This window comes from Ascaphus truei, chromosome 1, assembly GCF_040206685.1.
Source record: "Ascaphus truei isolate aAscTru1 chromosome 1, aAscTru1.hap1, whole genome shotgun sequence".
Taxonomy (NCBI): Eukaryota; Metazoa; Chordata; class Amphibia; order Anura; family Ascaphidae; genus Ascaphus; species Ascaphus truei.
Genome location: NC_134483.1, coordinates 180,007,857 through 180,023,619, shown reverse-complemented (window position 1 = coordinate 180,023,619; position 15,763 = coordinate 180,007,857).

Sequence of the window (15,763 nt, the reverse complement as noted above, 5' to 3'; positions counted from 1 at the left end):
GAGGGAACCTGCACACTGAAGGACTGGCAAATTCACTGCTGACACCAGACCCATTTTGGCTTCCCGCCCTCACCTGTGACGCGAAAGCGGAAGTGACGCGACGGCAGAGACTGATGCGGAAATACACTGTGAGGCGCAAGTGAAGCACCGGGTAGCAGCTCCACACTCTACCACCCTTCTATCGGCGGTTCTCTCCACCACCCATCTTATATATGGAAAATGTCAGTTTCCTTTACCATTTGTGACGAATACACTATTTATAGTTCAAATAGTATGCACTATTGTGGTTTTCTTTCACTTACATATCATATCAATCCACCGAGGGACATCCTGATTCCTGATATCTAAAGGGCTCCAGTCAGAGAGAGATGGATCTCTGACATGCAATAATTTACTACGACTTTTGTGAGTTCGATTCCTATTGTTGATTGTCATTTTAGCAGTGATTTACCATCTGCACTATATATATATTTTTTATCTTTTACATATCACGATTTTTGCCTGCGCTCCTCCTCAACTCCAAGAAAAGAAAATTCCACATCCTGGGACTTGGAACTGTCCCATCAGAGGAAGTTGAGCTGCTCTTTTACACTATATATTTTTAATTCACTATTGGGTGTAAGGTTTATCTGTGTATCAACCGGTGTGTCACTTATTACACCAATTTATTATCACCTAGGAAGCGCCCAGTACACCCACTCTCCCCACTCCCCTACCTTTTGTCACATACTTGTCTGTATAGACCTGTAAATCCGTTGTCTACCATGGTGTGTCCCCCCTCTCCCCTTTCCCCCTCCCCCTCCCCCATCCCCCCCACGCCTCTTTCAAACGATGAGGGTGTTCGGCCTCGTTCCCTGGTCTCGCCCCAAGTTTGGCGACCCCGAAAGTTCTCCAGGGTTTTTTTCCCCCTTCCCTTGCCACCCCGGTGTCAAGCGTAAATTCTCTTGGGCTCCCAGACAGCCCACTTTCTTTCTCGCCCCCATGTGTCCACCCTCCCCCCCTCTCCTCCCCCTTCCCTCCCCCTGACCACTATCAGAGGCCCCCCCAGGGACAGTCTGAGGCCCCCCCGCCCCCTTGCTCTCGGGGCCTACTCACCCCCCGACATGGGAATCACTCGGGGTCCGGGGTTTATCCCCAGGAGCCATTGCCCTACCTAATGGCGTCAATTAAAATCATCTCGTTAAATGTTAAGGGCCTCAATTCTGTTAAAAAAACGCAAGCTGGCTCTACAGGAGCTAAAAAAAAAACAAAGGCGATATAATTTGCATCCAGGAAACACACTTCAATACTCCAGACCCACCTAACACATTCAAACACACTTTCCCCCAAGCGTTTTACGCATCATCCCCCAGCAAGAAACGAGGTGTTGCCATACTGTTCAGGAATAACATCCCCTTTGCCCCAACAAAGGTAACCAAAGACCCGGAAGGCAGATATTTGCTACTCCAAGGTACACTCTCAGGTTCCCCCATCTCCATTCTGAATATATACGCCCCTAACGATAACCAAACCCAATTCCTCCAGAATCTACTTGGTTCATTAGATCAATCGGTGCTCTCCTCGCTACTGCTAGTTGGAGACGCCAACATGGTCCTCTGCCCAGACCAAGACAAATCAACCCAGCCCGCGACACCACACACTGCTCAGACACTCATCTCTTCTCTTTCCTCAGGTAAAAACATATTCCAATTGTCTGTCTATCCTGATATCCTCCCATGCTGTGTATTTAGTTCTTTTTAGGTAAAAACATATTCCAATTGTCTGTCTATCCTGATATCCTCCCATGCTGTGTATTTAGTTCTTTTTAGGTAAAAACATATTCCAATTGTCTGTCTATCCTGATATCCTCCCATGCTGTGTATTTAGTTCTTTTTAGGTAAAAACATATTCCAATTGTCTGTCTATCCTGATATCCTCCCATGCTGTGTATTTAGTTCTTTTTAGGTAAAAACATATTCCAATTGTCTGTCTGTAAATCATCCCCCTACTGTCTTAATTTAATTCAGCTTTCACACTTGTGCAAGGCAAGGCAACACCCACCTTAGAAAAACCATTTGCTTTAACTACCCTCACATGTGCTAATTAAGTTTGTTGTGCCAACCAGGTGACTTTCTAAAAGTATATAAGTAAACTCCTAACAGCCATTGCTGCTAGCAGCCATGCTTTTAAGCAGATATGCTTTTAAGTATATATGTTTCAAGTATTTATGAAGTTTAAAAAGGAAGTTCAAAAAGAAGTGGAAAAGTGGACATCACCTACTGCTTCTGATTCCTGCTTTTGATCTACGTTGGAAAAGAGGATATCATCTATCTAAGACTGCACATCTCAACACTTAACTATTGCTGTGATGCCGCCTTTATTTTTTATATTTGCTGCAACCGCACTTATTTTCAAATTATGCACTTCCTTCCACCAGTCTCCTTATGTCTCTAACTCTATTCATATATCTCCATCTCTCCTTTCTTCCCCACTTCTCAGTTCACATGAACTCCTTTCTTACCTGCGTCCTCTGACACCACACAGCTATATCCCCTGCACTAAAAAACACCCCTACAAATCCTCCTCACACATTCTCTTTCTATCCATGCTTCTCCTCCTTGCTTCTGGGGATATCTCTCCCAATCCTGGTCCCTGCCTTATTTCTACTTGCTCTCGTCCTCGCCTCCCACATGCAACTTCTACTCCTTCTGGTGTTAACCCCTCCAACCTCATACCCATCCCCTGCCACCCTCCCTCCTCTCTCCCTTTCTCCTGTGCCCTTTGGAATGCTCGCTCCCTTTCTAACAAGTTCCTCTCTGTGCATGACTTCTTTCTCTCGCACTCCCTGCTTCTCTTTGCTATAACTGAGACCTGGCTCACTCAGTCTGACTCTGCTCTGGAAGCTGCCCTCTCTTATGGTGGCCTTTCCTTCTCCCACACTCCGCGCCTTGATGGCAGGGGTGGAGGTGTGGGGCTCCTGCTCTCCTCTCTCTGCCGTTACCGAACTATTCCTATTCCCCCCTCTCTTGCCTTTCCCTCCTTTGAGGTTCACACTGTCCAGATCTTCTCTCCTCTCCCTGTTCATGTGGCGGTCATGTATCGCCCACCTACCTCTACTCATCCCCCTTCTGCCTTTCTCTCTCACTTTGAATCCTGGCTCTCTTTCTTCCTCTCCTCAGACTCCCCTGTTCTTCTCCTTGGGGACTTCAACTGCCACATTGATGACCCCTCTCTCCCTTGGGCTTCCCGCTTTCTTTCTCTAACCTCTTCTTTTGGCCTTCAACAGTGGACTGCAGCCAGCACCCACAAGGATGGCCACTACTTAGACCTGGTTTTCACTAAAAATTTCTCTCTCTCTGATTTCTCCATTTCCCCTTTTCCTCTCTCTGACCATCACCTCATCTCATTCTCTCTATCTCGCTTCTCAACTTTTCCACCTCCATCTACACCCCGGTTCTGCAGAAACCTGCGCTCTATTCACTTACCTGACTTTGAGTCCACGTTACACTCCTCCCTCTCCTCTCTCAGATCTGCTACAGACCCTGACAAACTGGTCAGGAACTACAACTCTGCCTTGTCCTCCTCTCTTGATCTACATGCCCCGCTTTCTCTCTGCCGCACTCGCCCTTTTAACCCTAGACCCTGGTTAAATTCCCACACGCGCATGCTGCGTTCCTCCACTCGTTCCTCTGAACGCCTCTGGAGGAAATCTCATACTCTCGCAGACTTCCTTCACTACAAATTTATGCTATCCTGTTTCAACTCTGCCCTCTCGCAAGCTAAACAAGCCTACTTTTCTTCACTAATCAACATGCACAAGTCTAACCCACGCCGACTGTTCTCTGTCTTTGATACTCTACTCAAACCACCCTCCGCTGCCTCTCCTTCCTCCATCTCCGCTCAGGACTTTGCTGACTATTTTAAGGAAAAGGTGGAATCCATACGTCAGAACATCCCCTCTGTTTCTTCCTCCCATCCTACACCTCTTCCTAACTCTCCTCCTGCCTTCCTTGACTCTTTTTCCACTGTCTCAGAGGAGGATGTGTCGCTGTTGATCGCCTCTTCTCCCTCTACCACTTGCCCTCTTGACCCCATTCCCTCCCATCTCCTAAAACCTCTTGCTCCTACTATAATCCCTACGCTCACGCACATTTTTAACTCCTCCCTCTGCTCTGGAACCTTTCCATCCTCCTTCAAACATGCAACAGTCATACCATTACTCAAAAACAGCAAGCTTGACCCTACCTGTCTTTCTAACTATCGGCCTGTCTCCCTCCTGCCTTTTGCCTCTAAACTCCTTGAACGTCTTGTATTCGCTCGCTTGCTCCATTTTCTCAACACCTATTCTCTCCTAGACCCTCTACAATCTGGCTTCCGTACTGCTCACTCCACGGAAACAGCCCTCACTAAAATAACTGACGACCTCCATGCTGCCAAAGACAGAGGTCATTACACTCTGCTCATATTACTCGACCTCTCTGCAGCATTTGACACCGTGGACCACCCTCTTCTCCTTCACATTCTCCATACTCTTGGCATTCGGAACAAAGCTCTATCCTGGATCTCATCCTACCTCTCCCATCGTACTTTCAGTGTCTCTTCTGCTAATACCTCCTCCTCCTCTATTGATCTCTCTGTGGGGGTACCCCAGGGCTCTGTCCTGGGACCTCTTCTCTTTTCTCTGTATACACTCTCTCTAGGTGACCTAATAACATCTTTTGGGTTTAATTATCACCTCTATGCTGACGACACACAAATATATTTCTCAACACCCGACCTTACACCTACTGTACAAACCAAAGTTTCTGAATGTCTCTCTGCTATATCATCCTGGATGGCCCTCCGCCGCCTTAAACTCAACATGGCTAAAACAGAGCTCCTCATACTTCCTCCCAAACCTGGCCCTACTACCTCCTTCCACATTACTGTTGGAACTACGATCATTCACCCAGTAGCCCAAGCACGCTGCCTTGGGGTCACACTCGACTCCTCTCTCACATTTGCCCCTCACATTCAAAACATTTCTAAAACCTGTCGCTTTTTCCTCCGCAATATAACAAAGATACGCCCTTTCCTCTGTTGCTCGACTGCTAAAACTCTGACTCAGGCCCTCATTCTCTCCCGTCTTGATTACTGTAACCTCCTGCTGTCCGGCCTTCCTGCCTCTCACCTGTCTCCCCTACAATCTATCCTTAACGCTGCTGCCAGAATCACTCTACTCTTTCCTAGATCTGTCTCAGCATCTCCCCTCATGAAATCCCTCTCCTGGCTTCCGATCAAATCCCGCATCTCACATTCCATTCTTCTCCTCACTTTTAAAGCTTTACACTCTTCTGCCCCTCCTTACATCTCAGCCCTAATTTCTCGTTATGCACCATCCAGACTCTTGCGTTCTTCTCAAGGATGTCTTCTTTCTACCCCCTTTGTATCTAAAGCCCTCTCCCGCCTTAAACCTTTTTCATTGACCGCCCCTCACCTCTGGAATGCCCTTCCCCTCAGTACCCGACTAGCACCCTCTCTATCCACCTTTAAGACCCACCTTAAGACACACTTGCTTAAAGAAGCATATGAATAGGACTGTGGCTATTCTGAACACATGGCACATAAAGCTTGGCCCCCTGCAGATGCACTTACCAGAACTCTCTCCTACTGTCTCTGTACGTTCTCCCTACCTACCAATTAGACTGTAAGCTTCTCGGAGCAGGGACTCCTCTTCCTTAATGTCTAAAGCACTTATTCCCATGATCTGTTATTTATATTATCTGTTATTTATTGGATTACCACATGTATTACTGCTGTGAAGCGCTATGTACATTAATGGCGCTATATAAATAAAGACATACAATACAATACACAGAAAAAGGCCAAAAAGTTTCGGGAAATCCTGAAAGACTATTCCCTGTCCGATATTTGGAGGACCCAGCACGTAGGCCAGAGGGACTACACGTTCTTCTCAGCCCCCCATCAGTCTTACTCGCGGATTGACTACTTTCTGGGTACCAATAATGTTCTCCATGCATCCTCCCACTCCAACATAGGCCCAATTACATGGTCAGACCACGCCCCTATCGAACTCACCCTCGCTCTACCGTTAGTCAAAACCTCTGCGTACAAGTGGAAACTGAACGACTCGCTCCTTAACGACCCCAGGTGGTCAAAACAATCAAACAAAAACTAAACACTTTTTTATAAATAAATAACGGTTTGGTCTCGGCAGCAGCAATGCTCTGGGAAGCGCACAAAGCTACCATTAGAGGAGACCTTATCTCTCTAGCCTCTTATAAGAAAAAAACGAAACTCAAAGCGCAAAAAGAACTCACTGAAAAGATTTTGGCCCTAGAACTCCAACTTAAGCAGTCCCCTTCAAAAAAAGTGTTCAGAACCCTAGAAAAGGCTAGATCGAAACTTAAAGTACTCCAGCTTGACGAGGTAGAGAGAGCGCTGAAATGGACTAAGCAGAAGTTCTACGATAGGGGCAATAAAGCAGATAAACTCTTGGCCTCGAAACTTAGAGGCGTAAAGGCCAAAGCCCAGATCACTAAAATCCGCACCAGAAACGGGCAGATAACATATAATGAGAAAGAAATAGCGCAGGAATTGGCAGAGTTCTACAAAGAACTATACAACCTCCACCCCCCCGGCCAGGACAGGGACAGTGCCAAAATAGCCGCAGAATACCTAACTCAATGCAACTTCCCATCCCTTTCAGAGGAAGAGCTTGGGATCCTTAATCAGAAAATAACCCAAGAAGAGCTGTCCCAAGCCATCTCCTCGCTTAAAATAGCCAAGACCCCCGACCCACACAGGTTTTCTAATGCTTACTATAAAAAGTTTGCAGCATCCCTCTCCCCTTACCTGTTGGACATGCTCAATTCCTTCTTAGATGGGGAGCCAATTCCATGCACAATTTCGTCAGCCAACCTTGCCATCATCCACAAGGAAGGTAGAGACCCGCTACAATGCGGTAGTTATAGACCGATCTCTCTACTCAACACAGACCTCAAGCTTTTCAGCAAGATCCTAGCAAACAGACTGAACCCTATTCTCTCCAGATTGATTCATATAGACCAGGTGGGCTTTGTGTCAGGAAGACAGGCCTCTGACAACACCCGCAAAATTATCAATATTATAGACCACGTCCACCTCAATAAGTCTCAGGCCCTGATCCTAAGCCTTGATGACGAAAAGGCATTTGACCGAATCAAATGGTCCTTTCTGGACCAAACTATGCTTTGGTTTGGCTTTTCGGGTCTGTTCCTCGAGGGGGTACGAGCCCTCTATAACAACCCTACTGTCCTCTTAAAACTTCTGGGAGGGCACTCCAACCCAATAACAATCAAAAATGGAACCAGGCAGGGTTGCCCCCTATCCCCTCTACTATTTGCAATATCAATAGAGCCACTAGCAGCCTGGATCAGAGCCGAACCCAGCATAAAGGGCCTCCCAATCGCAGACAGGGAGTATAAACTCTCCCTCTTTGCTGATGACGTCATTCTGACCTTAGCTGACCCGCACACCTCCCTTCCAAATCTCCAGAAACTATTGGACCAGTTTAGCCTAGTGTCCGACTATAAAATAAATACGGACAAGTCCGAGTTGCTCAACATTTATCTCCCATACACTACATGGAAACTCCCACAAACCAACTTCAAGTATAAGTGGAATAACTCCCACATTAAATACCTAGGTATAAAAATAGCGAGCTCATACAGCTCACTATATCACGCTAACTACCCCCCCCCCCTTTTTCCGCCAGATCAAGAGAGACCTGGAGACTTGGCATGCCCATCAGATCTCTTGGTTTGGAAGAATTGTGTCCACTAAAATGAATGTCCTTCCCTGATTACTGTACTATTTTCAAACCCTCCCAGTCCCTGTCCCGCTAGTAGAACTGCGGAATATGCAAGCTCATATCCTCCGTTTTATATGGAGGCAGCGTAGACCAAAGGTGCCAAGATCGGTGCTGTTGGCTTCGAGGACGAGAGGGGATTTGGGGGCCCTGGATGTGGTCAGATACTACCAGGCGGCCCAGATAAGTCAGGCAGTGGTCTGGAACAACCCCCTGACCTCCAACTGCTGGTTGGAGATAGAAACACACCACGCGGTCCCCACCCCCCTCTCGGCCTTACTATGGTCTCAGGCTCATAAAGAAAGGAGGCCCCTGAGATTTGAGCTTGGGGCGATGAGGTACACGTGGTCTACTTGGATTAAAGCTAAAGGGAAACATGGCCTAGCTTAATCCCCCTCTCAACTTATCCCCATCTTCGGGAACCCGGACTTCCCACCCAGGTGTGCCGTACCCAATTTGGTAAATTCCAGGGCCTAAATATCAGAGTGGTTGCGGATCTCCTGGAAAGCGATGAGGTCCTGTCCTTCCAAGAACTTAAAAATAAGTTCTCCTGCCCAGACCTCCAAATACCTTCAGATAAGGCAGTTCCTGAGAGCCCAATCCCCTAACCTTAAATTCCCAGCGTGCACTAGATTCGGGACACTCTGCCTAAAGAGGGAATACCAGAGAGGTTTAATCTCCAAAGTTTATAGGACATTAGAGGCATCCCACCCACCCCCTCACACTCATATATGCAAAAATGGAGCGCGGATCTAAACACCCCAATCGACCTGGAAGACTGGGAGGATATCTGGGAAGCTGCCACCAAAACGTCAATTTGCTAAATCACGAAGGAAAATATGTATAAAATCTTATTCCAATGGTACCTAACCCCGAGTAGACTGAGCCAGATCTTCCCAGGCACCACTGATGTGTGCTGGAGGGGATGAGGTCAAAGGGGGGACATGCCCCATATTTGGTGGGCATGCCCAGAGATCCAGAGGTTCTGGACCAGGATCCAGAGTCTCCTGACTGAAACTATAGGATTGGAGGTCCCCCTGGACCCCCTATGTACATGCTGGGGAGGCCAATTGAAGACCTCCCCACTCCTACAGCCAGACTTACCTCGGCGATCCTTATGGCCGCCAGATGCTGTATCACGGCGGCCTGGAAACAAGTAAAGGCCCCTTCCAGGAGAACAGTAATTAAAAGAATAGACGGGGTCATTAACATGGAGAGACTGACAGCCATGCTGAAGCAGAGAATGCCTCAATTCTTTAGAACCTGGGAGCCCTGGCCAGGTTCTGGGGCTCCAACACTGTTGCAAGCCCTGATCCAACTCTAATACCCTTGGGCCCGAGGGCCGGAGCGTCCGACCCACCACAATCCCTTCCCCCCTCCCCCCCACCCCTCTTCTTCTTCCCCATGTCGTTCCCAACTATCCACCCGTCCCTCGTCATCCCCTTTCTTTTCACTACTGAAAGTTGGGGAAAAAATGGTTTATGGTGTGTCTCAGAGTACTTCACTGTCATATGCCTGTGTTCCAAAATGATCTGTTATGCTGTGAATATCATCTTATTATCCACATGTATGTACTTTGCAAGACGCCAATAAAGGAAAAAATATTTAAAAAAATAAAAAAATAAAACCACTAGCCAATTAATTAAAGAAATAAATTCACTAGCCAATCAATTAAATAAATAAAACCATTAGCCAATCAATTAAAAAAATAAAACCACTAGGCATTCAATAAAATAATTAAAACCACTATACAATCAATTACATCAATCATACCCCTAGCCAAACAATACATTTAATACATTAAAGCAGTAAGCAACACAACAATTAATTAATATAATTACTAGGCAACACCAATTAAAACCAGTAGCCAACACAATACTGTACATCATTAAATAAAATCGCTAACCAATCTGTAAAAAAAAAAGCCATCACAATTTAAATCAATTTAATCTAAACAATAAAAAGAAATAGAAAATATAACAGTCAATATAAAAAATGCATGTGCCAAAAAATGCATTGGCTCCCACTGTATTCATCTGTACTCTAAACAGGCATAGTTTAATACATTAGCAGTCAATGGGCAATGAAAAACATAAAAAAAGAAAAATCCAATCAAAAAACCTTTACAAATGAAAGTACATAAATTCAATTTTTACCTTACCTTTAGAAGTGCTGGCCCTTCGAATCCCGGTGAATCAGGAAGTTCTCTTACTGTGACGTCGCAAAACACAATCCAACGCCATCTACGTGAAGATCCAGAACAGAAACCAAATTTTTCCTTCTTTAATCTTCCATCATCTTCTTTCTTCATCTGTGATTATTTCTTGATTTTCTTTATCTTCTGTCGTTATCTTCATCTGTTAATCCAATAACCCCATGTTAAATCCACGATATTGACCCGACGGCTTCTTGACAGCCTTAAATATGGCCTGTGATGTCACATTTGGGCGGCAAATGGTTCACACGCCATCTGGCTGTGAAAAAAATGTGCCCTCCCCCTTTTTTTTTTTAATGTGACGTCATGAAAGGGACTGAAGCCAGCCAATCAAAAATGGTCTACTACAACCAATCAAATTGGGGATATAGTTCTCACAATCTGATTGGCTAAAATACCCCGTGACAGCGCCATTTTGGATTTGGTGACGTCATGTTAAAGGGAAATGAAGCACAGCCATTCTGATTAGCTGGCTTCAGTCCCTTTCATGACATCACATAAAAAAGGGCAATTATTTTATTGAATGCCTAGTGGTTTTATTTCTTTAATTGATTGGCTAGTGGTTTTATTTAGTTAATTGCCAGTGCTTTTAATTTTTGTTTATGGGTGTTTAGGTGCTTGTTGTATCTGTTTTATTATTGTGTATTGTTGACATTCATGCTTTTGTATTAGAGTGACCATTGACTGCTATAGTAGCTTATCATGCCCATATTATATGGGTATGATGTACTACTATGTCACTCAATGGGTACAGGGTGGGTATAATGGGTCCGGGGTGGTTGGTTAGGCCTCCCTGGTAGGTAGTGAGGGAGGGTGGGTAATTACTTAATTACTATAGTGTTTATTAACCGCTAAGGTGATTAAGGGGTTAGGGGTTTGGCAACAGAGGACCACAGAATTTAAATTTGGATTATGTGTTTATTGCCATCTCCATGGAATCGCTGACTCTCATTGAAACAACAACAAAGAAACATTATTTAAATAATGCATAACATGCAATGATTGTTTTACTGAATGCAATAAACCTCACATTATTTCTCTACTGAATATTTATTGCTTTTACTTGCTACAAGTATGCATAGTGTATATGCTTTTACTATGGAAAGTCTAACTCCTGTGAACATATATAAAGAATGGGCATCTGCAAAAAAAAAAAATAGGAGCACCAACTGACCTTGCTGAGATACTGAGATAAATGAGTTTCACTATACCAATTATTCACCGGTGACTTTAAACATACTTCCGGATTTAAAAAGCTATTTAGAGAAAAATGCTATCACAAACACCTACAATTTATTTAATGAGTCAATGGATTAGTATGGGTTCTATTACAACAGAATATGCACACTGTGCTCTCATAAATGATAAATCACTTGTTCTCCTTTATCTCAACATTAAATAAATTGAGGATTTATATTAAATCAACATTTAGGCATACAGTAGTCCAAAATATAATTTGCTAGTAATCTAATAAGAATGTTTATTGGGCTGCTTTAAAGCTGCAATTCAGTCAATATCCTGCATGTGTATTTTTTTTTAATAAATCAGTTCTGTAGTAAGAAAAAATACTTTTAGCATTTTCTGTTTTAAAAAAAACAACTTTGAAAGACCAATTTTCTTGTATTCTATTTTAACAACTATTTGCTAAGGCACTGCCCCTTCATGTCCTGTCACAAGCCCTGGCACACCCCTTTGTCAGCCCTGCCCTCCCTCTAGCACATGTCAGTGCAGAAGTGCTCATGAATTTTCATGAGCTTCCACTGAGTGACAGAAGCAGAAGAAAAACATTTGCCAGCTCTAATGATGTCACCAAATTTTGCCGATCAATACATGGAGAACGAATTGACCTGCAGCTATGCAGTTCTTTAGGTAAGTAGAGATTGCCCACATGAAACTATTGAAGTAAAAAAAAAAATAAAAAAAAAAAAAAAAGAAAGACTGAACTGCAGCTTTAATACTTTTATAACTGAAGTGTGGATTCTATAATATAGTTTAAATATTGCATATTTCTTGTTTGATTCTTGCAAATATGCCTGGCTATCTGCTGGACTGGCTCACAATTCTGAAATGAGACAGACACGACTACCAAAACTGGGACTTATGCTGCTGAAGGCATGTGGGTCTTATCAATAGTCTATTGCATTTTTGAAAAGGTGTCTCTTTTTTTTGCTGTTACTAAAAACGCAAGACACTGTAGTCTGTTTGCTGTACTGTAAGTGTCCCTAATATTTATTGGACGCTTGGTACTTGTGTTCAGTAATACATTACACTGCTGTGTTTTTTCCTGGTTTTTTTTCCATATCTGATTACACCACCGAGTCTACGTGCCAGAGTACATCGCTCGTTGCCTTGAATCCTGATAAGACAGAGGTGCCACAGAGGTGGGTCCTCACAGTCCGATGACTACAACAACACTGCAGCTAGGTTAAACATCTGGTGTAAAGCTTGGGGGATCCTACAGTAGCTGTTAAACTCTGACCGTGTGAGAAATCTTGGTGTTTGTCCTTGATTGTGATTTGACACTTAAACATCAGGTGTCATCTGTGATCAAATTCTTATTCTTTAACCTGAGGAACCAAGCCAGGATTAAGCTCTTGATTCCCGTGGAGGATTTTACTACACTTGTCCATGTCTTTGTGTCTTCACACATGGACTACTGAAATATACTTTACTTGGGGCTTCCAGAAATAGCGCTCCACTGCCTGATGCTGGTACAGAATGCTGTGGGCAGTTTGTTAACTAACCAGACCCATTGTTGTCACATGACACATGTTCTCCGTTCCCTGCACTGTCTGACTGTAAGATGGCAAATCTGTTTTAAGATTGTCTTGTTGACATTGAAAGTCCTACATAATCAGAGCCAACTATCTGAAAAAGCTCCTTGTTCTAGAGCCAGCTTGATGGCGGTCAGTGCTACTTCACTGAGTCCCGTGGATACAGAGGCATACTCTCCGTCCTACAACAATTATAGAGCTGGCCTAGCCCGTAAGGGTGGCAACAGCAATTGACCGGGGGGTGCGGCCCCCCTCCGCCCCCCATCTGGTCTGGTGGTCGCGAGCGCGATCGGGGAGTCAGTTGGGGCGGTTGGGTTTCAAATTAGAGCCAAGGAACAAACAACTGTCACTTGTTCCTTGGCGTTGGAGCAGTTTAGACCTCTCTTCCTCCTCCTCCTCAGTGTTGGATGTTTTACTTATATTTTCCTCTCCTGAATCTTAAAGGTGGGGTCACTTCCTGGGCACTCCCCCCCTCTGTGTTGCCGCTTTGTTTTAGTTAGCGGCGAGGGGGGAGGCAAGATTCAGGTGGAGAGGGATTGTGGGGAGGAGGGGAGATTGGTCTGGCCTGGCCGGGCCGTCCCTGTCCTCCATCTGCGGCCTGACCGAGTGCAGCATGGAGCGATCTGTGTGGGGCAGGAGCAGGTGAGGTGCCGGGACTCGGTGGAGGGGAGTGGTTTCTGTGCGGTGTCTCTGCCCGCCCAGACAAGGGTTCTCTGTTTGAGTGGAGAATGTCGGGGGAATTGGCGGACAAGGGAGGCGAGCGCTTGGGTCTTCCGTGTGGCGCCGCCTCCCGCCGCTGTTTGAGTTAGCGGCGGCGGGCGAGTGGGACACGGTGAGGAGAGGGACTCCTTTGGGTTTTCCCCCAGGGGGGAGGGACGCAGCACCCGGTGGTCGGGTCGGTCATGGAGGCGGGAACGCGGGTCTCTCATGTAGCGCTACCTCCTACAGCCGTTCAGAGGAATCGACAGGCCACGGGGGCAGGCGCGCTTGGGTCTGCAGTGTGGCAAAAGTGACAGGGGGAGGTCAGGTGTCTGGCTGGCAGTGGAGGCGGGCGCACAGTTTCCCACGTGGCGCCGCCCCTACGGGTCACGGCTGCCCCAGGGAAATAAATGTCAGGCGTCTGGCCGGCAGTGTAGACGGGCGCACGGTTTCCCGTGTGGCGCTGCTCCTACGGTAGGGGGGGGCGCGCCAGGGGGAGAGTGTCAGTGGCAGGGGAGTTGGGCGAGCACGGGAATCCCGCTTGGCGCCGCCCCATGTGGCTCGCGCCTCTCTTCTGGGGTATATGTGGTTCCTGGGAGGGGGTATTAGCAGAGCTTTAGTCTGCCCTGCAGTTGCGGGTGACAGGAGGAGAAAGTTTGTGGGAAGAGCACAGGAGGCAGGTGCGTGGGGTTCATGCGTAGCTCCGCCTCCTCGGGAGTATGGGCCAATTGCCTCATTAAAAAAACAAAAAAAAAAAAACAGCAATAGGTGCTGGTTTTTGAGTGTTACATTTATTGCGTGGTTTAACAAACTTAACAAAAAAAAAATAGGTGGGTGTGTGTATACAGCTATATACCTCAAATAAAAAGATCACTTGTGAGCACATTGACATATCTTAGGCAGGTCTGCAACCCTGCCTTTCACCATTATCACCCAGCTTACAGTGTCCCACAGCAGCAAGGGGTTCTGGGAAATGACACACACATACATACATATATATATATATATGTATATGTGGGCATGTGTATGAGTATATGTTATTTACATTTGGTGGTTCAAGTTACACCATGTAGTACAGTGTAGTACAGTGTATACCTATCGTGCTGGAAGGAGTGCATTTGGGGGATCAGGTATGTAAGGGGCCACACAAGTTGGGCATTCTTCACAATTTCACCAGGTGCTCCATGGTTTACGGGGGCGAGGCAGATATTCTGCAGGTAGCCATACCTTATTGGGGCAGCGCATGTAGTTGCTGCTTAAACATTGCGCTTGTTGGTTTTAATTCAGTGCGATATGTTTGGAGCCATGGGGCAGGGGTTTTTAATGGTGCAATGGGGCCTGTTTTGCGCCATATGGCAGGGGAGTTTGGTACAATGTGGCAAGTTTTTGCTCCATTTGGCATGGGATATTTGTACAGTTTGGCAGGTGGTGCAACATGTGGCGTAGGATGTGTACAGTGCGCCAGGCCATGCATCTAGCGGCATGGGAAATCTGAACAATTGGGTCGTGCCCCGCAGGCGCCACGGGGGGCCCCGCATGGCCGAGGGCTGCCTCATTGGGGGCACCAAGGGGTTCATGGGCCATGGGGGTTATCTTTACCTTAAGCTGGTTGAGCGGTGTAGGTTTCTTTTGAGTGTCGCAAGAATTGTGTAGGACAATGCAATGTTTGAGCCTAACGCAGAATATTACTGGGATTAGATTTATAATTATATTTAGTTGGGATAGTTATAGGTGATTTAAGAATGGTATATGACATTAACTAATGCAGCTATTACTGCATTGGGATTCAGATATGTACACAAAACATGCACACCATGTGGCCACCCCTCACACGCCACATGGCCTACAGTGAGCCGGATACTATGTCCCCACAGGCGATAATTTGGTGTTAGCATTTGCTGCATGATACGATTGCTGATCAGCAGATGTATGGAGGTTTTGTTCCGGTTAAGTATACCTAGTTTTGCAGAGGTTTTGGATGGCAGGGTACCATTGTGCATCACGAATGTTAGAGGGGAGTCAAACCAGATGCCCAAGTATTGGAAACATGTTTCAGGAGTAACAGTGTGTCAAGGAGTGACCGGTGTCTGCTCAGGCAGTGGAAGCTTTGGAATTCAGATTTGGTCCCAAATAGCATTTGTTACCGACTTGTTAGTGTTTGAAAAACAGCTTGTTGTGGGAAATCCAAATTTTCAAGTCTCAAAGTCACATGGAAATAGGTGATCGAGATCAGAGAGGCTATGGCTG